The sequence below is a fragment of the Macaca nemestrina genome (genome assembly GCF_043159975.1).
Source record: "Macaca nemestrina isolate mMacNem1 chromosome 8 unlocalized genomic scaffold, mMacNem.hap1 SUPER_8_unloc_2, whole genome shotgun sequence".
Lineage (NCBI taxonomy): Eukaryota > Metazoa > Chordata > Mammalia > Primates > Cercopithecidae > Macaca > Macaca nemestrina.
Window position 1 is genome coordinate 323,577 of NW_027257566.1, and position 25,481 is coordinate 349,057.

The following is a 25,481-nucleotide window of genomic DNA, read 5'->3' on the forward strand; positions in this document are numbered from 1 at the left end:
GAGACCTCATGGCAAATGTCTACTACAGCAGTGCAGAGGGAGAATATGGGGTAGGAGCTCCCACAGAGTCCTCACTGGGGCACTGCCTAGTGGAGCTCTGAGAAGACGGCCACCATCCTCCAGACCCCAGAATCATAGATCCACTGACAGCTTTCACCCTGAGCCTGGAAAAGCTTCAGGCACTCAATGCTAGTCCTCGACAGCAGCCACGGGGACTGACCCTTGTATCCAAAAGAAAATATCATAAAGACACGTGCACTCATATATTTATTATAGCATTATTTGCAATAGCAAAGACATGAATATTTTCTCTATCATCGGATAGAGAAAATGTAGTATATATACACCATGGAATATTATGCAACCATTAAAAAAATTATGTCCTTTGCACCAACATGGATGCAGCTAGAGGCCATTATTCTAAAATAATGCAGGAAGAAAAAACCAAATATCATATGTTCTTAGTTATAAGTACGAACAAAGCGCCGATTATACATGGATGTAAAGATGGGAACAACGGATACTCGGGACTACAAGAAGGGGAAGGGAAGGTGGGGACCAAAACCTGAAAAACATATACACCATGAAATACTATGTTTTCTACCTGGGTTACAAGATCATTCATACTCCAAGACTCAGCATCACACAATGTGCCAATGTAAAACCCTGCACGTGCATTCACTGAATCTAAAATAAAAGTTGAAATTTTTTTTTTTAAAGAGGTGAAGATGTGGGCCGGGCGCGGTGGCTCAAGCCTGTAATCCTAGCACTTTGGGAGGCCAAGGCGGGCGGATCACAAGGTCAGGAGATCGAGACCATCCTGCCTAACACGGTGAAACCCCGTCTCTACTAAAAATACAAAAAACTGGCTGGGCGAGGTGGCGGGCGCCTGTAGTCCCAGCTACTCAGGAGGCTGAGGCAGGAGAATGGCATAAACCCAGGAGGCGGAGCTTGCAGTGAGCCGAGATCATGCCACTGCATTCCAGCCTGGGTGACAGAGCAAGACTCCGTCTCAAAAAAAATAAATAAATAAATAAATAAATAGGTGAAGATCTGAATAGACATTTCCCAGAAGAAGAAATACAAATGGCCGACAAACACATGACAAAATTCTTACCATCTCTAATTGTCAGGGGGATGCAAATAAAAACCACCATGAAATGTCACCTGACACCTCTTAGAATAGCTGTTATCGAAAAGATGAATAGTAAGTATTAGTGAGGATGTGGATAAAAGATAACCCTTGTATATTCGTGGTGGAAATACAAACTACTATGGCCATTTTGGATAATAGTATGAAGGTTTCTCCAAAAATTTTTAAATAAAACTACCTGCTGATGAGGCTGTTGAGATATAGGAACACTTTTACACTGTTGGTGGAATGTAAATTAGTTCAACCACTGTGGAAGACAGTATGGTGATTCGTCAAAGACCTAGAACCAGAACTATCACTTGACCCAGCAATCTCATTACTGTGTATACACCCAAACGAATATAAATCATTCTGTTATAAAGATACATGCACACACATGTTCATTGCAGCACTAGTCACAATAGCAAAGACATGAAATCAACCCAAATGTCCATCAATGATAGACTGGATAAAGAAAATGTGGTACATACACACCATGAAATACTATGTATGCAGCCATAAAAGGGAATGAGATCATGTCCTTTGCAGGGACATAGATGGAGCTGGAAGCCATTATCCTCAGCAAACTAACCCGGGAATAGAAAATCAAACAGTGCATGTTCTCACAAGTGGAAGCAGAACAATGAGAACACATGGATACTGAGAGGGGAACAACACACACTGCGGCCTATTGGGAGGCAGGTGGAGGGAGAGTATCAGGATAAATGGTTAATACATATATGCATTGGAATATTATTCAGTGTTACATAATAATGAAACCCTGTCATTTGTGACAACATGGGTGGACTTTGAGGGCATTACGTTATACGAAATAGGACAGCCACAGAATGACAATTACTATATGATTTCACTTGCATTTGAAATCTAAAATAGACAAACTCACAAAAGCAGAGAGTAGAATGGTGGCTGCCAGGGGCCGTGGTGCAGGGGAAATGGGTAGATGTGGTCAGAGCACAAAGTTTCAGATATACCATATAAGTAAGTTCTGGAGGTCCCCAGGCTCACTGAGATGCGTACCTTAAACATGGACAGCTTTTTAAATGTAATCATAGCTCAACAAATTGGGTTAAAAAAAAAAAAAAAAGAGGGAGTTGGTTAAAAAATTTAAAAGGAGGGGTAGACGTTCCCTTGTTTTTCTCTCTTTGTTATTTTCTTTCCTGCTGCCTGGAATTAAAAAATGATAGGTGGGCATTTAGCAGCCAAACTGGAGCCTCTTCTGAAATGCAGCAGAGCAGACAGCTGGAAGGGGCCTGCATCCCTAATGAATTTGGCAAACATCTGTACCAGCCATGATACATGTAACTATAGATTTAAGTGAGAAAGAAATAAACTTCTGCCTTGTTTAAGCCACTTTGTTCAGACATTAATTTCATATGCATATAGAGAATGTATGCTCCTTATGAGTAGGAAAAATGTTTATGCCATATGGTTCATAATGGATGTTCAGCAATGTAAGGTGATGCTGATTATGATGACAATAGTGACAAACAGCATGAAATAATAAGTAATGAAAAAAATGGTTTAATAGTTGTATATGGTTACTTTCTTTAAAGATTCTGCTGCTAATATCATTCAATGTATTTGTATGCCAGTGGGAGTTTTATTAGATGTAGACTAAGAAAGTTGACATTATTTAATGAAAAATACTAGATCAATTTTAAAAAACAGTAAAAATATCATGAGATGGAACTAAGCATCTGTATTGCAAAGCAACTCTCCCAGTTGATTTTATGCATAGTAGTGATTGAGAATCCCCTGATCTAGATCCAACAGATCTCAACCTTTATAGGTGCTATCAAGGAAGCATCTAAGGAAGAAAATTTTCCTGACTCTATCCATACCTCCAGTTAGTAATAGATCTAGAGAACTAGAACCCAAATCCAGACCTCCTGCTTCCATGTGCAGTGGTCTTTCGCTGTTCTGTTTTGTTCCACTTGGTGAAGAGGATTTGAGAATAAATGGCCGCATGATTCAACTCCCTCCTCTGCTCTGAGGAATATAGCCTTGTCCTAGCAAGCAAGAAGCTCATACAGTGGTGGAAGAGGCAAATATACATTCACTAATCTAACATACAAGGCAGTAAGCACTGTAACATCAACAAAGCACTTTGGGGCTTCAGACCAGGAGCAAGTGGGGTGATTAATTCTTAGCAGGGCTAGTAAAGTCTGGGAAGTGTTCACTAACAAAATGTCTGATCATTAACGAAAGCAACTGGTTTCTCAACATAGTCTAATTTATTGTAACAATATAAATGGTTGTTTGTTCATAAACTTTCATCTTTTGCCAAAATGTTTGTAGCTTATGTTCCCATTGAACAAGGTTTTCTGGCCAAAACTGTGCACCCACATCAGTCCTCCCATAAAAGCAATTTTGCATGCATAGAACACCTCTATCTATGAATATTCCTAATGAGGTACAGAAAGGCTTTCATTATCCAAACAGAGACATTCCACTGGTGCTAGAGAGCCACAGACGGAAGTTTTCTCTGCCTCCTGGAAATGAAGCCAAACTTTCTTCTTTCTTCAGCCATGAGGATTCCTGTCCTCCTCTTCACCATTTTCTTCTTTATGAGCCAGGTTCTACCAGGTAACAAAATAAACTTGGTAAGAATGGAGTGCCTAACACCTTACAGGGATTTAGTACTTAAAGAGAAATCACCATCATCTATGACCAGATAGGGGATCTCATAGGAAATCGGGAAGACACACCAGTCTCTGGCTCCCTGGTCAGGCCCAGTTCTGTCCAACCCATCTATATAGACCCCACACACCCAGTGCCCACCAGGCTCCTGTCAGCCAGGAGGACCCGTGCTCGTCCCCTGAAGCATCCCACAGGGACCTGCATCCCACAGGGACCCACATCTCAGGGCCAACCTCCATGGGGGCCTCTTGGTTGTGGTGGCAGGGGCGGGGGGGTAGTTGACCTCCAGCCCTCCCATCCTGGCCACTGTATTTTGTGGTGATCGTTCAGTCCTGGGAGCTTCCTGGGGACCCCGGAAGGAAGAGAACAGGGTGGTCATGGCAGCCTCAGCCCCAGGCTCTGGGCCCAAGCGCAACAGAAGGTAGAGAACAGGGTGGTCATGGCAGCCTCAGCCCCAGGCTCTGGGCCAGAAGTTGATAACCACCAATTGAGAGAAACCACTGAATTCGATCCTCGTACAGATACACGAGAAGTTGGCGAAGAACTCAATGTCGACCATTCTATGGTCATCCAGCATTTGAAGCCAATTGGAAAGCTGAAAAATCTTGATAAGTGGGTGCCTCATGAGCTGACCAAATAGTTTAAAAAGCATCCTTTTGAAGTGTCATCTTCTCTTATTCTATGAAACAACAATGAACCATTTCTTGATCAGATTGTGACATGCCACGAAAAGTGGATTTCATACAACAGCCAGCTCAGTGGCTGGACTGAGAAGAAGCTCTAAACCACTTCCCAAAGTCAAAGTTGTGCCAAAAAAAGGTCATGGTCACTGTTTGGTGGTCAGCTGCCGGTCTTTTGATCCACTACAGTTTTTGAATCCTGGTGAAATCATTACATCTGAGAAGTATGCCGAGTTAATCGATGAGATGCATGGAAAACTGTAGCACCTGGAGCTGGCACTGGTCAACATGAAGGGCCCAGTTCTCCACAACGTGTGACCACATGCCATATAACCAGGGCTTCAAAAGTTGAAGAAACTGGGCTATGAAGTTTTGTCTCATCTGCCGTATTCACCTGACCTCTCGCCAACCAACTACCACTTCTTTAAGCATCTTGACAACTTTTTGCAGGGAAAACACTTACACAACCAGCAGGATGCAGAAAATGCTTTCCAAGAGTTCATCGAACCCTGAAAGCATGGAATAAACAAGTTTATTTCTCATTGGCAAAAATGTGCTCAATGTAATGGTTTCTTTTCTTTTAAAGACCGAGTCTCACTCTATCACACAGGCCAGAGTGCAAAGGTGCAGTCTCAGCTCACTGTAACCTCTGCCTCCTGGGTTCAAGAGATTCTCCTGCCTCAACCTCTTGAGTAGCTGGGATTACAGGCACATGCCACCACACCCGGCTACTTTTTGTATTTTTAGTAAAGACGGGATTTCACCATGTTGCTCAGGCTGGTCTCAAACTCCTGACCTCCTGATTCACCCGCCTCAGCCTCCTAAAGTGCTGGGATTACAGGCGTGAGCGACTGTGCCCAGTCCATTGTAATGGGTTCTATTTTGATTAATAAAGATGTGTTGAAGCCTAGTTATAAAAATTTAAAATTCATGGTCCAAAACCACAATTACTTTGGCACCAACCTAATAATAGAAGAATTAAAAGAGGCCTTTATATTAGAGAGCCCATGGATGATAAAATAATAAAGAATATTACAATCTCCATAATGCACAAACTTGGTAACTTAGACCAACTGGATGAATTAAAAGACACAATCTATTAATACTAAAACATAGGAGAAATAGGTAATCTAAATATATTGATATCTATTTTAAAAATGGAATCAATACTTACTAACCTCACAGAAAACCTATATATTCCAAAAATCTGACATTCTGTCATGTTATTCTAACTGGTGGGATTCGGGGATTTCCATTTTGATAAGAACATAGGTGAGTCTCACACACTTACTTTCAGTGCTCATTGGTCAGGAAACCTATGTCCTCTATCGGATACTGCAGAGTGATGCGTTTTGGAGAATTTAGGCAAGATAATATTATTTTCAGAATTAAAGGAAGACAACCTGTTTTATGTACAGCACTTCCTCATAATATCACAGGGGATACCATATTTAAACTTTGGGGTATCCCCAGGTATAATTCTTATTTGAGCCACATGTGAATTTCAGACACGGAGGCTGCCGAACTTTGGTGGCTTTCAACAGATGTGGAAGTTAATTCACAATCCACTTTGTGGAGGCATAAAATTCAATGAGCACTCATTTAGCATTTTATTTTAATATTATTTTTGTAAACTTTGCATTTCCAACTAGGTGAAATTTTAAACCTGTTTCAGTTCTTATACACTTTTTTTTTTTTCCCCCTGAGACAGAGTCTTGCCCTGTCACCCAGGCTGGAGTGCAGTGGCATGGTCTTGACTCACTTCAACCTCCGCCTCCCAGGTTCAAGCAATTCTCCTGCATCAGCCTCCCAAGTGGCTGGGATTACAGGTGCCCACCACCATGCCCAGCTAATTTTTGTAGTTTTAGTAGAGATGTGGCTTCCCCATGTTGGTCAGGCTGGTCTTGAACCCCTGATCTTGTGATCTGCCTACCTTGGCCTCCCAGAGTGCTCGGATTACAGGCCTGAGCCACCGTGCCTGGCCTCTTCACTCTTTTTAGGCAGAGGGGAGTAAGGGTTGCTTTACGTTAGGAGGGACTCCCGTGTACCCAACCCATTTGTGTAAATTTCTTCCTTCAGAGTTCTTCAAATCAGCATCACCATTGTTAAAGGCCTCCCACATGGTAATAATTGTGCTACAGGGTTTTACGCACATGAAGTTTATGTTTGGCTGAATGAACCTCCTTGCTGTGGCACAAGGGGGGCATAGGTGTTTTCACCAATTATGAAGGGGGTTCACTGTGCAATGGCTACCAACTTTTCTGAGTACAATGAGACCAAACATATTCATACATAAATTCCATGAAGTGAATTTATTACTTACAAATAGCAAACAAAAGACAACAGAAGTCTAGGATTCAATATGAACCGCTACCACAAGACCAGGAAGGCTACCCAGAGCAGATGGATGGAGTTTTGATGTAAACACTTCACTTGCACTACAACTGAGGGACCCCAGAAAGCAGCCCACCTTGGGTTTTCTCCAATGATGTGGTTTGCTGGACACAAGCGTTAAAGGCCATTCTGTTTTGAGCAGGGACTCTAACAGAGCCTGGGCTGTTCTGACCAATGTCACCTGATTCTCAGGATATTGCCTTCCCAGCACATCATACAGTTATCTTGAGAACTACCAGTAAGAAAGGGAGGAAAATGGCCCTGCACCCTTAAAACTGAAGGATCAGGATATTTGTTGTGACAGAGGCACAGACAGTAGCGACAGAGTGTTCTTGTGAGCCATCCACTAGTTCTCTTGACCGGAGCATGGCACCTAACTGCCTTTCTCTTTCCTTTCAATGGAAACTGTTTCAGAATATTTTGAATATTTTGAGTTTCTACATCTACAGAGTTGAGGCACATGATTGCTGGCAGTGTAGACTCTCTGCATGGTTACAGGAAAGAGTTCAGGAGCCCATCAAGCCACATTGGAGGAGACCACCTAATCCTCCAGAGACTGTCATTCCATCTTCCTGGGGTTAGCTCCACATGCAGTAAGGCCATTATGTCTAAGGCCGGCAAGACTTGCAGTCCGAAGATTCGACTTTTGGCATGCTGATAAGCAGCAGTGATAAGAAAAACCCACACACTCGCTAGGAATTTTTCAATGAAAGCAGCTGAGACTCTTCTTCATATGCTTTCATAGGGGCTAATATCAAACTCTTTCTTCCCATTTTCTTTACTCATCCGTGACTGAACCATGAGGCACCATAGATGTACACCTCATCAGGAGGGTGTAGGGGACAGCGGCAAGGGGAGCAGCAGCACAAGAAACAAACAAGGCCACTACTTCTGCCTACATAATAACTATTGTCTTGGAGTATACAATAATTAATAATGTTCACATGGCTGCCCTAAGCATACAGAGATGGTGACCAGAGTAGATGCAGGGACTACAGAGATACAGCCTGATCCTTGCTAATTAGGACTTAAGTGTCGGCTTATGTGCTGCGCTTTTGTGCATTAATAAGCCAGGGCCTCAAAACTGCCTGCTAAGCACAGGCCAAATGTCATGCTGAGTGCAAGTAAACATTCAAGTCTAGGAGATGAGAGCAGTTTAGTGTGGGAGAAGATGACAACACCTGAAGACCACAAAACGCTGTGCAGACCAAAAGGAAGACCCATCATCAGCTCACGGTTCTGACCCAGGTGACTGCTGATGTGTTACGGGACCGTCAGCCCACAGCAGGTAGGTCAAGTTGAGCAGGTGTCCTTCATGAGGGCTGGTCCGTTCCATTTGTGTTGCCAATTGTTTCAACAGCGTCTCACGTACTCCACTGGTGAGGAAGGAATGAGCACCCTACGTTTACTGGCACCGTTAAACACATAACATCAATTACTAAACAGATAAGCCAGACATCAGTTATTAATTACATATAGGAGGATGGTGTAAGCTCCCACAGGCCCAAACAGGGATTAACTTGGGAGTAGAGAGTGGTATAGCAGTGGTATAGCATTAAAAAGTGAGGATGTTCTTTTTTTTCTTTTTTTTTTTGGGGGGGGGACAGAATCTCTCTCTGTCACCCTTGCTGGAGTGCAGTGCTGTGATCTTGGCTCACTGCAATCTCCGTCTTCCGGGTTCACACCATTCTCCCGCCTCAGCCTCTCTAGAAGCTGGGACTACAGGCACCCACCACCACACACGGCTAAATTTTTGTATTTTTAGTAGAGACGGGGTTTCACCGTGTTAGCCAGGATGGTCTCGATCTCCCGACCTCATGATTCAGCGGCCTCGGCCTCCCTAAGTGTTGGGATTACAGGCGTGATCCACCCACGCGGCCGAGGATGTTCCTTTGTTCCTACAGGAGTATGTGATTGGTTTGTCTATTGGCTGGTAGGGAACTGAATCATGTGACACTGACTGGTAAGACTGTAATACTCTAAAATACAGTATATAAACTATCATATCATAATGGTGCAATACTATCTACTACAATAAGAAAGGCATTGATGAAAAGCCCAACGCTATCATATGTGACTGAGAGATTGAATGCTTCCTCCCTCAGATTGGTTACAACATATTGTCCTATCACAGTCCTCTCTCCTTCATTCAAAGTGAATGACCCAAATAATAGACAGAAATAATAAAGAATAAAGGGCAACAAATGCAAAGAACTCACGAGATGATACTCTATAGTAAAATCTATGTACTTAGGAATTAATACCAACTCATTATTAGCAAAAAATAAACATCTTTACATCAAGAGTAGTTTTTCCTTTAATAAAGAAAGGTGGAATGTGTATAATGAACAAGGGATAATCAAAATTTGCCAAATGAGGCTAGTAAGACAATCCCAGCAATTCACAGTCATTATTCACTGGTCCGTTAATCACAGGACAATACATAAAAGCGAAACTTGCCTGACCAGATGCAGTGGCTCATGTCTGTAATCCCAGCACATTGGGAGGCTGAGGTGGGCAAATCATGAGGCCACGAGTTCAAGACCAGCCTAGCCAACATGGTGAAACCCTGTCTCTACTAAAAATACAAAGAATTAGCTGGATGTAGTGGCAGGCACCTGTAGTCCCAGCTACAACAGAGGCTGAGGCAGGAGAATCACTTAAACCCAGGAGGCGGAGGTTGCAGTGAGCCGAGATTGCACCACTACACTCCACCTCGGCAACACAGTGAGACTCCATCTCAAAAAAAAGGTAATAATGAAATAAAAAAAATTAAACTTACCTACACATTAGAAAAACATTAAAATTCAACCATGAATCCAGCACATTATCAAATGAATAGACAAAAATCCTACCAATAAACTTAATATCATTATCTATGAAACTCAAGTACTACCGCTTAAAGAGCAATTACAGAACTCTCACCTCAAGGTTTCCCTGCAAAACAAGGTGAATTGTATACTCATGACTCCTTAAGAATGAGCCACTGATAAAAACAATATACTTGTAACTTGTGTAACATTTCATACATTTTTTCAAGCACTGAACCGTAATTAATTTGCATCAGGCTTTCCAAATTAGAAAAGCTTCACTTATAGAATTTCTTTCCTGTGGGAGTTTTCACATGACTTTTCAAGTAAATGTGAAAACTGAAAATATTCTTGCAGTTTCTAAACTATTAGAGTTTTAATCCTGTGTACGTTCTTGTATTAACAAGGTCCAGGGAGCTACAGTGTGCATTTTCATATGTCCTTGAGTGGGTATGAGAGAAATGAAACATTCCCACTTTCTAAAAAAAAATAAATTTTTTTTCTAAAAAAAAATAAATTTCAAGTGACTCTTATTTGTTTTGATTGCTTGTTTTTAACTTCATGACTTGATAAGATTCCTTCAGAGGACTTTATTTCCTCTTCTCAGTACAAATTATCTTATATCTTTCCCAGGTTTTTCAAAGTGATCTTCAATATTCTGGTCTTTCCATTTGTTTCCTAAAATGCAGACCCACAAAATTATCATGAATTATTACAAACTACAGAAACATTACTAGATTTAATGTTCTTTGTGGACAGTGCCCATGCCTGATTTAGTCACCAAATCATTCCCTTGCCACATTCCATCACAAATAGCACTGATGATAGGGAAATAGTTCTGTAATTAGGTGAAATATGTTGTCATTCTCACCTACAGAAGCCAGGTTCCTGCAGGTTTCCTGCATCACTTCTCTGTAGAGATTCTTCTGAGAAGAATCTAGCAAAATCCATTCCTCCTGGGTAAAGTTCACAGCCACATCCTCAAAAGCCATGGAGTCCTAGAACATTCCACACATGTGGATAGAAGGATGGGTGAGACTGACTGCACTGGGAATCTATACTCAATCCATAAGCTGTTTACATGATTCTAAAATTTCCAAGCATTTTTTCTATGACTTGATTGTCACAACTCTTACTCTGTTCACACATACTCCCTCCCACACAGCAGTACTAATGCTGGAATTGAACTATTCAGAAAGGCAACAGCAAAGTAGAAACACCCATCTCATTAGAGAATCCAGGGAGTAAGATGTGCTGCTAGGAGTTACCTTTTAACTTCACTTTGTGCATTTTTAGTATCTGTCATAATAAAGTCCTACCTGATGTGCATAAGGGAGTTAATATTATCAGTCCTGAGACTACTTATTCTTAACAATGCCTGCTCACAAAGTTCCACCTTTGTTTGTAATAGTAACTTACATTTTGAAAGGGATTCCACCAACCCAAGTAATAAGAATGACTCACTGCATCTAAATGGCTTATGCAATATATTTGCCAAAAGTTTTTCTGCCGAAGGTCTATTATTTTCACTGCAGTGGTGCTTAGGGAACCAGACACCAAAACACAGTCTGAACACTAAGTGTTCAATGAGTTTCCCTGGTAGACAATATTTTACATGTGCTGTCACTTGTTAACTGGGGAGTTGAGCCCATTCCATGTGATTATACCAAGAGAAAGTAGGCTTACTAAATTTAATTGAGTAGTAAATAAAACCAATAATTGATATTTAACAATACTAATACAACAATTTTTAAAATTTCTATTGCACAATGTCAAGGCAGAAAGGAATAAGAGGAAATACGACACATGTTTTTTTAAATGACATTAATGTCACCACTTCCAGAAGCTATTCCTATGAAATCACATAAATTCCCAAATCAGGTTTTTTTTAGGAAGGAAAAACTACTTTTTCATGCATAGTAAAAATGACAAATGTCTAATGCTTTTTAGTCATCTAAAAAAAGAGTGATGACTTGTCTAACATACTTCTAAGATTTTCAAACGACAATACTCAGGACAGCACAGTATTAGCAGAGAGACGAGCAAGCAGACCAAGGGGAAGAAAAGTCTTAATGACCCAGCATTTATATGGAAAGTTGATGAATGATAGAGTAGGCACTGTAGAATAGAAAAAGAAATCACATGCACTTTAAAATATGAGGCAAACCAGGCTGGCATCTACTTGGGAAAATGCATTGCATTCTTCTCCATTCCATGATCCATAATCAACTTATTATATATTCAAATATGAAAGATAAAACCAGAACACTTTCAGAAGTCACAGGAAGATTTTTTTTTATGAAGGATTAGGCAGAATTTCTTTTATGTAAGAAAACAGTGATAAAGGAACAGACAAACTCAAACATATTAAAATTTAGGGAATAAAAAGAAAATAGAGTGGGCTGGGCATAGTGGCTCACGCCTGTAATCCCAGCACCTTGGGAGTATGAGACGGGTGATCACCTGAGGTCAGGAGGTTGAGACCAGCCTGACCAACATATCAAAACCCCGTCTTTTTGCTGTTTGTTTGTTTGTTTGTTTTTTGAGACGGAGTCTCGCATTGTCGCTTGGGCTGGGGTGCAGTGGCAAGATCTTGGCTCTCTGCAACCTCCACCTCCCGAGTTCAAGCAATTCTCTTGCCTCAGCCTCCCGAGTAGCTGGGATTACAGGTGCCTGCCACCAGGCTCAGCTAATTTTTTTGTATTTGTGGTAGAGACAGTTTTTCACCACGTTGACCAGGCTGCTCTGGAACTCCTGACCTCATGATCCGCCCACTTTGGCCTCCCAAAATGCTGGGATTACAGGCATGAGCCACCGTGCCAGGCCTAAAACCCCGTGTTTACTGAAAATACAAAAATTAGCTGGGTGTGGTGGTGGGTGCCTATAATCCCAGTTACTCGGGAGGCTGACACAGGAGAATCACTTGAACCCGGGAAGCAGAGGTTGCAGTAAGCAGAGATGGCGCCAGTGCACTCCAGTTGAGTTACAGAGCAAGACAGTGTCTCCAAAAAAACAAAAAACAACACGAAAAACCCCCTCAGATATCCAGATAAGAGGATACAGATATGTCCACTGTCATAAATTCTTCACCATGCTACAAGAGGGGAACTGACATTTTGGTGAATCTTTGTAAATCATCAATTTATCTATCACACTTTTATTTCACCAGTAGCATTGACAAAGCTAAGTCCTACAATTCCATTTGAAATTACCCTTGAAAAGAACAGACCTTTAAAACTTACTACACTCACTCTGGGGAAGAAATAAATACGAATTTTTAGCAAATAAAATGCATCATTTTATCTTGCCTCTTTGGAAATAGTATATTTATCTTTCAAGCTGTACTGACAAAATGTATCTTACAGTCAATGAAAAACTGAAACTCAAATAAGAGGACAAGTCTTTTCAAGGTAACAAACTCAGGGAGAGGCATTGCTGACTCCAATGCAGACCTTTCTAAGTGTCACGGCAGGCCATTCTATCCCTCGGGACACCCATCCTGTTCAGTAAAGCACTCAGTGACCACCTAGGAGGCACTGGCACTGCTCTTTGTCCTCCTGTGTGCCTTCAGTGCATTTCCATATTCAGGTTCTTGCACATCCTCTCTGGGGTGGGTTTTCCTCATCCTTTGGGACAGTTTTTCTCTCTTCACAAGTCTGAGACAATCTAGAGAGCAGAAATCATTTCTGCCTTTTCCTCTCAATATCAGCATCCCATTGGCAGACCGTCAATGTGTCTCCGAGGAATAAAACCTCCAGCTACAGGAACAGCTTTAATGACCTAGCTTTAATGACGTTACGTTGTATGGTCCATTCATTTTAATGTCCTGAAATTTTAATAACCCTAAGGGGTCACCATTTTAGATGAAACTATACCAGGAGATTCCTCTAAGGCCAAGAGCATCCAGCTGCTCCCCTGAGAGACTCTGTCCTTGGGGATGAGATGACCCCGGGGCTGATACTCACTAGACCCTCCAATAGACATGGCCACTGTGGGTATCCTGGGTCATTCCCAGACAGTTATAAAATGCCAGGACTAGGAAAAGACAGGAGGGTGGCTGAGGACACAACACCCTGTAACGTTTTCACGGGGGGACCTCAACCTAAAGACATTTTGGTCATATGTACACTTAGGAAGGATGAAAAGAAGAGAGGCACAAAGATTTTTTTTTTAGAGTAGAGCGTCAGGTGATTTATTCTCCACTTTCCTCTCATGTAAAATGTTTGGAAACAAAAAAATATTTTGGCCAAGGTGGCTCACGCCTGTATTCCCAGCGCTTTAGGAGGCTGAGGCAGGTGATCAATTAAGGTCAAGAGTTTGAAACCAACCTAGCCACAATGGCAAAACCCTGTCTCTACTAAAAATACAAAAATTAGCTGGACATGGTGGTGGGCGCTTATAAGCCCAGCTACTTGGGAGGCTGAGGCAGGATAATCGCTTAAACCTGGGAGTCAGAGGTTGCAATGAGCTAAGACTGCGTCATTGCACTCCAGCCTGGTGACAGGATGAGACTCCGTCTCAAAAAAAAAAAAAAATATATATATATATATATAATATACATTTAAAATTATTACATGTAGATAGTATTTGAAGTCATGGGTATATACTGACTGTAGGTAGAAACAAGAGAAGGCAAGGAAAGTTTTTATATTTTATATTTATATATAATTATATAAAATTAATATACATAATTATAATATGTAAATATATCATATAGGCTGCGCACAGTGGCTTACACCTGTAATCCCAGCAATTTGGGAGGCTGAGGTGGGCAGATCACCTGAGGTCAGGAGTTCGAGACTAGTCTGACCAACATGGAGAAACCCCATCTCTACTAAAGATACAAAAATTAGCCAGGTGTGGTAGTGCGTGCCTGTAATCCCAGCTACTCAGGAGACTGAGGCAGGAAAATCACTTGAACCTGGGAGGTGGAGGTTGCAGTGAGCCCAGATTGTGTCATTGCACTCCAGCCTGGGCAACAAGAGTAAACTCCATCTCAAAATAAATAAATAAATAAATAAAACAAGAAATAGATATTTATGTCTAAATATATAATTATAATACATAAATGTGTATATATATATTTATTATAAATTTATTAATATATGAAATATATTTATTTCTGAGACAGGGTCTGGCTCTGTCACCCAGGCTGGAGTGCAGTGGCACTATCATAGCTCATTGGAGCCTTGAACAGATGGCTCAAGCGATCCTCCCATCTCAGCCTCCTGAGTGGCTAGGATTGCATGCACACACCACCATGCGTAGCTAATTTTAAAATTTTTTGTAGAGACAGGGTCTTCCTTTTTTGCCTAAGCTGGTCTTGAACTCCTGGGCTCAAGTGATCTTCCTGCCTCAGGCTTCCAATGTGTTAGACGTGGGCCACTGCATCTGGTCTAATGCATTTTTTAATTTGCGAGTATATATTATTTAAAATTTGAAGTACTGAATGTATTGAACAACTAACTTGCAGAATTCCTGAACAATGGACGGTCAGCTGTCATGTCCTGGTTCAAATCGTCCCAGCAAACCAAGGCTAGAAACCTTTCAGCCAACTTCCACTTATGTCTCCCGGGGCAGGACAATGTCACTTGGCCAATCCCCACTAAGAGGGACTCTGGAAGGGCAAGAAACTATTCTGTTCTCTATAATGGAACGTGACCAGGGAGAAGGCAGTTGGGAGGGCCAGCTGGGCCCTTCAACCAGCAGCGTCCACCATCGACCAACTGCCCTACAGCTACAATGTGCTGGGCATTTGGGGCACTGTTATGAGCAAGAGTTTCCATTTTTCTTCTCATGGGACCTTCATGCTAGTGGCAAGAGACAATTTTTTTTTTTTTTTTTTTTTTGAGACAGAGTTTTTTTCTTGTCACTCAGGCTGGAGTGCAATGGTGTAATCTCAGCTCACTGCAATCTCTGCCTCCTGGATTCAAGCAATTCTCCTGCCTCAGCCTTCCGAGTAGCTGGGATTACAGGATTGCACCACCATGTCTAGCTAATTTTTGTATTTTTAGCAGAGATGGGGTTTCATCTTGTTGGCCAGGCTGGTTTCGAACTCCTGGCCTCAAGTAATCCACCTGCCTCGGCCCCACAAACTGCTGGGATTACAGGCGCGAGCCACCACGCCCGGCCCTACTTCACTCCTAACGCCCACCATCCGTGCTTCCAAATGTTTGCTGAATGACAAGGTGAACGAGTGAATGGGACTACGTGAGTTCAGTCAGCAGGCAATCCTATTCCTTGGACCTCAGTTTCCCTTTTTGTAAAGCAAGCCTGTCTCTCGCTCTCTGCCCTAAAAGCCTGAGTTCTGGGCTTGAGATGAGCGGGTCCTGTAGAGCAGACTCCAGGTGGACGTTGAGCTGGGTCTTCTAGGAGGCAAGGATCCGGCCAGCTCTTGGGTCCGGTCCTCCCGCGGGACCCCGCACGCCCAGTCCCAGCACCGCCCCGCCCAACCTCCCTTTGTTCCTCCAGGCCCCGCCCTCTCCGCGCAGCTGGCTCCCCATTGGCCGGGGGGCGGGTCCTGGGCGCCCGGCTCCGCTGGGGGCGGGGCGGCGGGCGGCGGGCGGCGGGCGGGGCCGTGTGCACCTGCGCGGTGTGTTTCCCGGCCGCAGCCTTGCGCCAGCTGCAGCTCCTTGATCCGAGCCGGATCCTGAGCGGGGAACACGGGCTGAAGCGGCGGCAGCGGCCCCGCCCCGGGGCTCCGTTGTTGAGGCTGCAGTGGCTCTGTCGGCTGCTCAGCTGCGCTTCAGTCGGCCCAGGCGCCGCGGCGAGGAGCGAGCGCTGCGAGGCGGCAGCCTGAGGTGAGACGGCACGACGGGCGACGGGGTCTCCGGACCGGGCGGGGGTCTCTGCCCTGGGCGTGGCGGCTCCGAGCTGGGCTCCGCAGGATCCGAGGTCGGGATCCGGGGTCCTTGCGCCAGGGCTTTGTCTCGGCCTTGGGCGGCACTGGGGGCTTCGCGCCTGCTGTGGTACCGCGTGGGCCCGCGGGGGAGTCCCGGTCGCCCTGCGGGTGGGGCCGGTCCCTACTGCTCCCCGGCTCCCCGCGTCTTCCGCGGAGGGGACTGCATGGACCCGGGCGCTGGCTTCTGCCCGGTCCCCCGCAGCGTGGCTGGTCCCCGCGTGCGGCAGAGGGGGCCCTGCGTGGGCCCACTGGTGAGGCGGGGTCCGGGTCACCGAGAGTGGGAGACTCCGCCGCCCTCCCCGCCCTCCCTAGCAGCGAGGATGCTTCGCTAGACTCACCGAGGGGACTGCGCGGACCCTCGGACGAGGGAGTCCGTGACTCTGGGTGGGGGCTCTTTCCCGGCCCCGCATGACGGCTTCCTGTTTTGTCACCTATATAGGTGGCTGCGTGGACCCGCGCCCGTGGGTCCTGGCCGCCCTGCTAGTGGTGCTGTGCGCCGCCCCGTGGCTCGTCTGGGTCGACTCCGCCTGGGACGCGCGTGTAGTGGGGGTTCGTGCGGGGGGGGCGCGGTCGGTGGGGGCGCACTGCCCCCGCCCCATGGTTTATCCTCTCACTTGCCTGGCGGGAGGAAGCGAGAGGCGCGGGCCCGGAGCTGTCGCGCAGTGGCCGCACCGACCTCTGCCCTGGCTAGCGGGTCCCGGGGGGCGAGGGGCCCTCACCGCGCGTCCCACCGCGGGTCCCACCGCCGCACTTCCCGCTCTGGCCCCGGGCTGGGCTCTGATTGGAGGGAGCAGGGCCCTTCTGCCCGGCACTTCTTGATTTCTTCCGTTAGCAATGGGAAGAAAAAAAAATCTGGAAAGCCAGATTGAACTTTGTAGCTCTTAGCGCTTGGAGAGTGGAAGAAACTCTCCCAAGAATTTGGCGGGCTGGAAAATGCGTTTCAAGCAGGAGCATCCAAACCCACGGAATGAGGCCAAGGCAGTTACAGTTAGAGGTCAGACTTATGAGGGGAGAGCGAGGGTGAGGTCCGTGGGTGGGGAGACTCCGACCTCAGCTTGATGGGAAGACCTGATGCTGCCCCTCAGAGGCTGTATTTCTCAGCCACCGAGGAAAGTGGAATCACTCCTTAGTGAATGCTTTCATCAAACTTTTGAAAAACCTGTAATGTCCCAGGAAGCGAAATCGAACTGGACAGTTTTCCCCTTTTAAGAGTGTTAAACGTCCCGGAGACAAACAGCAGAAGGCTCAAGGAGTCCAAATACTCAACCTGAAGTTCTTTCTGAACAAGAGATGGTGTATAAGTAACAGGCATAGGAGACAAAACTGAACTAATCACGACAGCTGTGGCTCCTAGCCCTGTAGCGTGTCATGCAGGCCCTTTTGCCTTCTCTGCCCTCCGCTGTCCCAGACCCCAAGGCTACTGCGCACCTCCAGTCATCAGCTCCTGCCGACCCATTGCTATGAACTCTGTTTCGGTGGCTCTCTTCTCTCTGAAGTTTTGCTTGTTCTCCTGAATTCCTGGTCTTTAAGAGCTTATGATTTGCAGGGACAGATTGGCTTTGGGCAGTACATAGTTAACTGTAGCACAGCTTGAAAAATGCTGTGATAGAAGTGCGCAGGCAGTTTGTACATGCGGGTAAATGCGAGGTCCTTTTTCAATACCATGAATCCAAGTATTCATGCTATTTTAAATCTGCAATTCTTTGACTCTCCAGAGGGTTTTTAGATTAATTTTTTTTCTATTACTTCCTAGTGTTTGTAGCATAGTTCAGAGTACTTGATTAAAACTTACCAGGTCGGCCGGGCGCCTTGGCTCACGCCTGTAATCCGAGGACTTTGGGAGGTCTAGGCACGTGAATCACTTGAGGTCAGGAGTTGGAGACCAACCTGGCCAACATGGTGAAACCCTGTCTCTACTGAAAATACAAAAATTAGTTGGGCGTGGTGGTGGGCGCCTGTAATCGCAGCTCCTCAGGAGGCTGAGGCAGGAGAATAGCTTGAACCCAGGAGGCGGCGGTTGCAGTGAGTGAAATGGCTGCACTGCACTCCTGCCTGGGCCATAGAGTGAGACTTCCTCTCAAAACAAAAACAAAAACAATGTACTGGGTCTACCTCTGGCTCTGGAATTTTCCTGGAAGGCCTTCACTTCTGGGCTTCATTTTTCTCACTTTTGAGGATCGTAAACTACATAATTTCCAAGAATTTTTGCTCTACACCTTTAATTCTTTCAAGCAAATATAGCAGAGAAAAATTCTCTTCCTCGCAATGGTGTAAGGAAGTCTCTCACAGAAGGGGACACAAGGGTATGGAGAAGAATTTTTTGTTTTTTTTTGGGGGGGGTTGACGGAGTTTTGCTCTGTTGCCCAGGCTGGAGTGCAGTGGCAGGATCTAGGCTCACTGCAAGCTCCGCCTCCTGGGTTCACTCCATTCTCCTACCTCAGCCTCCCAAACAGCTGGGACTATAGGCGCCTGCCACCACGCTTGGCTAATTTTTTTGTATTTTTAGTAGAAACAGGATTTCACTGTGCTAGGCAGGATAGTCTCCATCTCCTGACTTCGTGATCTGCCCGCCTCGGCCTTCCAGAGTGCTGGGGATTACAGGTGTGAGCCACTGCCTGTGGCCGACAGAGGATGTATTTCTGAGCTCTACATTTCAGAGTTCTTTTCTCTAGCCCTGGCCTGGGTCCCAAACAGGGAACTTAATTCACTCTATCACTGAAGTATACTCTTGCTTTGATGCCATTGGTATGTTGTCCTAGAGATTTGCTGTGGCTGCTAGGAGTGTTTCAGAGTTAAGAACTGATGCAACCTCTCTTTTGTCAGATTTTGAGTCTATAAACCATCTTGTTTCCTTTAGCGTTATCTCCCTGGAACTGGAAGGTCAGAGATGAAGTTTTCTTAGATTATAAGTCTCAGTCTTTGCTATCTACCTTCGTCTGTCTCCCATATCACCGGCTGTTTTTTTTCCCCCTGTTTTTCATTTTAATGTTTTTATTGGATAGGTGTCTATTATTGCAGGCTACCTCAAAACATTTTTGGATATTGACAGGATATCCGTATGAATAATATGTAAAAGATAACTTATTCTAGTTCTTTTGAGCAGAGGATTTGGTTTCGATATGTGGCCCTATTAAAGCTTTTGTTAAGTCCAAGTACTTTCTGAACTTCAGTTCCCTTACCTATAAAATGGAGTTAGTTGTTAGTAATACCTGTTCTGCCTAACTCAGGAGATTGTTTTGAGGATCAAATGAAATTATGAATGGAATGGAATTTTGTAAATTTTAAATGAAATATTGTATTACCTAAGATTTTTTTTTTAAACGCCATATTAAGAATGGAATGAATCTGGGTTTTCTTTTGAAATCCCAAATGTTTAATGTATTGAGAAGTTTTAATGTGTCTGTTGGGGAGCTTCATTAGGATTGTTTTCTATCTTTAATTGGCCAGTATTTTTTTATATGTTAGCATTTTGGGGGAACATCAAAATTTGTGTTTCAGTTATCATTAGTATTTTACAAAGTTATTGAATGTGCATGATTTAGTCTTTAACAATCTCTTCAATTATTTACATTCCCATATAAAAAATGCAGTAATGAACGTCCATGTAAATAACATTCCCATGGTTCAATGAAGCATCATTTCTTGACATCTCAGTTTCTAAGTGCCCTCTGTTGAGGTTGGGAAAGCTAAAGGGCAGTCAGAGGTCAAGATCAGCAAAGCGTCACCTTTGACATTTGAAATCCAGCAGCAGGTATCACAGTGAACCCCATTCCAGCATCCAGGAAGTTTCTCTGTCCTGCCTCTCCTCCAGCCACCTCAGAATCTGTGTCTGCGGTGTTGGTCCTGCTTTCCTCTCTCTCCTCTGCCTTTTCTTTCTCTTCACCAACTTCTACCGAGTGCCTCTGATGTCTCAGACAGTGGCAGTGGGATTACAAAGGCTAATAAACTCAGCCCTGGTCCTCAAAGAATTGATGTTTTCTGTGCAGATATTAAGTGACACTGTCATATATAGTGTTGACAAACATTGATACAGATTTCCTGTGAAGTGCAGAAGCACCATCCTAGAAGCAGAGATGCAGAGGCAGCACTGGTGACTCACACATGGAGAGCTGGAGTTCTTGGTCTAGTGGGATCAACTGACTTGGACATCATTTCAGTGCAGCGGAGTGAGTGCTGGGACGGGCTCCCTCGGGGCATCTGGGGCTGGGTTTGTCTGGTGTTTAGTCTCCTGCCTGGTACTTAGAGTTTATCAGTAAGATGAGCATTGGGAGGCTTCTAAGTGAAAAGAAAGGCAATCACTTACCTGAAACCTAAAATTTGTAGGTGTTCTGGGCCATTTATAATTCACTGAATCTGTTTTGTCAGAACAAGTCTATCATCTATTGTTTTGGATGGAGTGTGGCCAGCCCTGCTTTGCAATGTGAGGAAATCAGGAAACGCTTGTAAGGTGTCAACACCATGCCAGACACTCTTCTAGGGGTTTCCACGTAAATCACTGTATTCATTTCTGTTGCTGCTTTACCACATTTCCACAAATTTCATGGCTTAAAACAATTGAAATTGTATCATCTCACAGTTCTGTGGGGCAGAAGTCTGACGTGGGTGTCACTGGGCAAAAATCAGCATGTGGGCTGGGCTGCATTCCTCACTGGAGAATTGTTTCCAAGCGCTTTTGGCCAAATATAGTTCCTTGTGGTTGCAGGACTGAGGTGTCTGTTCCCTTGCTGGCCATCTGTTGGGGGCTGCCCTCAGCTCCCTCTATCTGGTCTTTGCACGTGGTCCCATCAGCTCAGGACTAGCTAACCCAGGGACCTGGTCAGGCTCTCCAGTTCCCCTGTGTGCATTTCTCTTCTTCCACTCGGAGAAAGTTCTATGCCCTGTTTTAAAATATTTTTTTGCGATGCAGTCTCGCACTGTTGCCCAGGCTGGAGTGCAGTGGCGTGTTCTCAGCTCACTGCAATCTCTACCTCCCAGGTTCAGGTGATTCTCTTGCTTCGGCCTCCTGAGTAGCTGGGACTACAGTTGCCCGCGATGACACCCGACTAATTTTTGTATTTTTAGTAGAGATGGGATTCACCATTTTAGCCAGGATGGTCTCCATCTCTTGATCTCGTGATCCGCCTGCCTTAGCCTTTCAAAGTGTGGCGATTACAGGTGTGAGCCACCACAGCTGGCCAGATCTAGGCTCTTAGAGGCTCATGGGATTAGATTGGACCTCCCTGGATAGCCCAGGATACTCTTCCTAAGGCCTGTGGCAAAGCCCTTTTGCTGCATAACATAGTCACAGGTCTTGGGGGTTGGACTCTCCCACCACAGTTACCGATCCACTTACTACAGCAGCCTGGGAGGTGCTTTTCATTGCCTCTCGTTAACAGATACCAATTTTTTTTTTTTTTTTTTTTTTTTTTCAAATTGGCAGGAACATGAAGATTCTTCTTTTTTTTTTTTTTTTTTTTTTTTTTTTTTTTTTTTTTTTTTTGAGACGGAGTCTCATTCTCTTGACTGGGCTGGAGTGCAGTGGTGCAATCTTGGCTCACCACAACTTCCACCCCCCGGGTTCAAGCAGTTCTCCTGCCTCAGCCTCCTGAGTAGCTGGGACTACAGGCACATGCCACTAAGCCCGGCTAATTTTTGTATTTTTAGTAGAGATGAGGTTTCACTCTGTTGGCCAGGCTGGTCACAAACTCCTTACATTGTGATCCGCCCGCCTTGGCCTCCAAAAGTGCTGAGATTACAGACATGAGCCACCGCGCCCAGCCATGAAGATCCTTCTTAAATGAAAAAACCGTTCCTCTGACTTGATGTGAGGCTGTTGGTGAGACTGATAGCAGTGGAGACAGGTCCATCAGAAACGGAGCTAAACTTTGTGTTCTGGAGTATTTTGATGGCCTGCCCTGATTATGTAAGTTTTGCTAAGAAGTCATTAGAGTAATTCCTCTACTGGAAGAAACACCATATGGGGAATTTGGGACCTTGCCTTTTCAAGTTTTACCCAAAGGACTCTTCATGGGTGAAAAGTACATGATTCCAGGTCCATTTCTAGAATGGAAACAGCTGCATCAACCCAACAGCGATTCACATTCCTGAGTTTGAGAGAATCCGATTGTCTCAGGCTGAAGCCAAAAGCCCAATAAACAATGTTTGCACTTTATTCATAGTTAGGAATTAGGTGCATCCTGTGGTCAAGAAAACAACTGATGGTGGTCACCAAGTAGTTTAAAGCCAAGCAGGACCTCGTTTTATCATGTGGGTGTTTTGATTTTCTTAACGAAGTTTTTATTTTCCTGTGCAATAAATGACAAACTCTGACTTGAAATACATTTCCTTTAATAAACCAGAATGTAGGGTCGGGCGCAGTGGCTCATGCCTGTAATCCCAGAATTTGGGAGGCCGAAGAGGGCAGATCATGAGGTCACTAGATTGAGACCATCCTGGCTATGGAGTGGTGGCTCACACCTGTAATCCCAGCACTTAGGAATGCTGAGGCAGTAGGATCCACTGAGGTCAGGAGTTTAAGACCACCAACATAGTGAGACCTCCACCTCTACCAAAAAAAAAAAAAAAATGCTGGGCATGGTGGTGCACAGCTGTGGTTCTAGCTGCTGGGGTGGGGGGGGGGTGTTGATCACCTGATCCCACTAATTTGAGGCTGTAGTCAGTTAGAATTACACCACGGCATTCCAGCCCGGGCAACAGAGCAAGACCCTCTCTCAAACAAAAACAAAAACAAAAAACCATATTACTTAATATACTATTGTTGTTGGTCAAGTATCAGATTTTGTTTAAAAACTAAATACTCTTTTTTTTTTTTTTTTTTTTTTTGAGACGGAGTCTCGCTCTGTCACCCAGGCTGGAGTGCAGTGGCATGGTCTTAGCTCACTGCAAGCTCCGCCTCCCGGGTTCACACCATTCTCCTGCCTCAACCTCCTGAGTAGCCGGGACTACAGGCACCCGCCACCACGCCCGGCTAATATTTTGTATTTTTAGTAGAGATGGGGTTTCACCCTGTTAGCCAGGATGGTCTTGATCTCCTGACCTCGTGATCTGCCCACCTTGGCTTCCCAAAGTGCTGGGATTATAGGTAAATACTCATTTTTAGCCAAGTTGTACAGGCATATAGCTCTAAGAGTCAGTAATTAACAAGGCTTACAATAAAACCCAGCAATCCCCTACCTTACCCTTCTCTACTCTGATCCCTGCTCCTTGGAGGTTACTGTGTTTATGTTTTAGCTCATTCTAGATTGTGTGAAAGACAGGGAGATGTCCTACTGTGGAAGACAAGGATTCAGGCTGCTTACTTTCCCCACTTCTCCTGCTGCCCATGTTTTTCTCCCCCATCCTCTCAGTATAATTATTGTGATAGTGAGGCCAGGCACGGTGGCTCATGACTTATCCCAGAATTTTGGGAGGCCGAGGCGGGCAGATCACTTGAGGCCAGGAGTTGAAGGCCAGCCTGGCCAACACAGAGAAACCCCGTCTCTACTAAAAAATACAAAAATTAGTCAGTTGTAGTGTCCCACACCTGTAGTCCCAGCTACTCAGGAGGGTGAGGCACAAGAATTGCTTGAACCTGAGAGCTGGAGGTTGCAGTGTGCTGAGATCGCACGATAAGGTGAGATCGCACCACTGCACTCCAACCTGGGCAACAGAGGTAGACTGTCTCAAAAAAAAAGTATCGTGATAGTGGGATACATAGTACAATATTGTGTATATTTAGTATTCTTCCTGATTTTGGCCCAGAGCTTTAAAACTCTTGTAATTTCCTGAGTGATAGGAGCATCATTGGTTATAATATTTGGTCTTAGGTTTCAATACCTGATACAAGAGCTTCTAAGGCTTTTGGAATCTCTGGGGTGATAGGAGTGTCTTTTGTATGATAATGAGATGACAGATGGCTTTGGGCACCTGGAAAGATTCAGGATTAGGGTTGGTTGCCAGAAAGATGAGTCATGATTAAAGAGTTGGACATATCAGCCCCACCCCTACCTCTGGGAGGGGAGATGAGACAGGCTGGAAATTGAGCTACTCACGGTGGCCAATGACTTAATCATGTCTATGTTATGAAAACTCCATAAAACCCTCTAAATACTGGGTTTGGAAAGCTTCTGGGTTGGTGAACTCATTTGGTGCTGGGGAGGTGGCACTTCCAGCAATGGCATGGGAGCCCCGACCTCTCTGCCCCGTGGTGTGCCCTGTGCATCTCTTGCATTTGGCTGTTCCTGTGTTCTCTTTGTAATAAACCAGTAAGAGTAAGTGCCAAGCACTTCGCGTCTGTCACCTCTCTTACTTTTTCAGCAACACTGTGTGGCAGATAATGTCCTCATTTTGCCGGTGACAAAATGAGACTGATGCATTGAATAACTTGCTCAAGGTCACATAATAAGTGGAATTCAAGCTCTGACTCCGAAGCCTGTGCTTTTAACTGGCATGCTGCATACGCGGCCTCTTTATTTTTTAGGAATTTTGGTGTCTCTAGGGCCTGACACCAAGTTGACCGTTGTGGCCTAGAGCTGTTATAACGGAGCTTTTAGTGGCCCTGCTGAGAACAGAGCCAGCACCTCCGGATTGGCAGGGCAGGGGCTGTTCCTGCTGGGAGCTGCAGGTCACTCCCTGTAGCCCTTGGCTGATCTTGCTCATCCACTCCCTCCCTCATTCAGTAGTTCCTGAGTGCCGCCTCTGTGTGGAGGAGGAGGAGGCAGCCTTCCAGCCCAGGTGGGGCCTGCAGGTACACACAGGGAGACGCAGCTGTGCACTGAGCTGGCTGTAGGCTGGGACAGTGTGGCTCCAGAGATGGCGATAGAATGCTCTGGGACTGCAGAGGGAACACATGCTTGTGAAAGGGAGGAAGGGACAGGCACCGCAGAGGAGGTGTACTTGAGTTGGACTTTGAGGGAGGAGTTGGA

General features: G+C 44.8%; 1 protein-coding gene and 1 long non-coding RNA gene across 2 annotated transcripts in view; one reads left to right on the forward strand and one right to left on the reverse strand.

Annotated features, from left to right (window-relative positions):
* Positions 1-6,766: 6,766 nt before the first annotated feature.
* Positions 6,767-11,011, reverse strand: LOC139361098 (uncharacterized). The gene is made up of 2 exons (XR_011618652.1): positions 10,549-11,011; positions 6,767-8,243 (listed from the first exon to the last, which is right to left on the reverse strand). It is a non-coding gene; the product is annotated as an uncharacterized lncRNA (long non-coding RNA).
* A 9,295-nt stretch (positions 11,012-20,306) lies between these two features.
* Positions 20,307-25,481, forward strand: part of LOC139361101 (SH3 domain and tetratricopeptide repeat-containing protein 1-like) — a 42,940-nt gene continuing 37,765 nt past the window's right edge. Inside the window, exons 1-2 of the mRNA XM_071089582.1 lie at positions 20,307-20,329; positions 20,630-20,744. The gene's annotated coding sequence lies outside the window, so the exon portion shown is untranslated. The remainder of the gene's footprint in view (positions 20,330-20,629; positions 20,745-25,481) is intronic.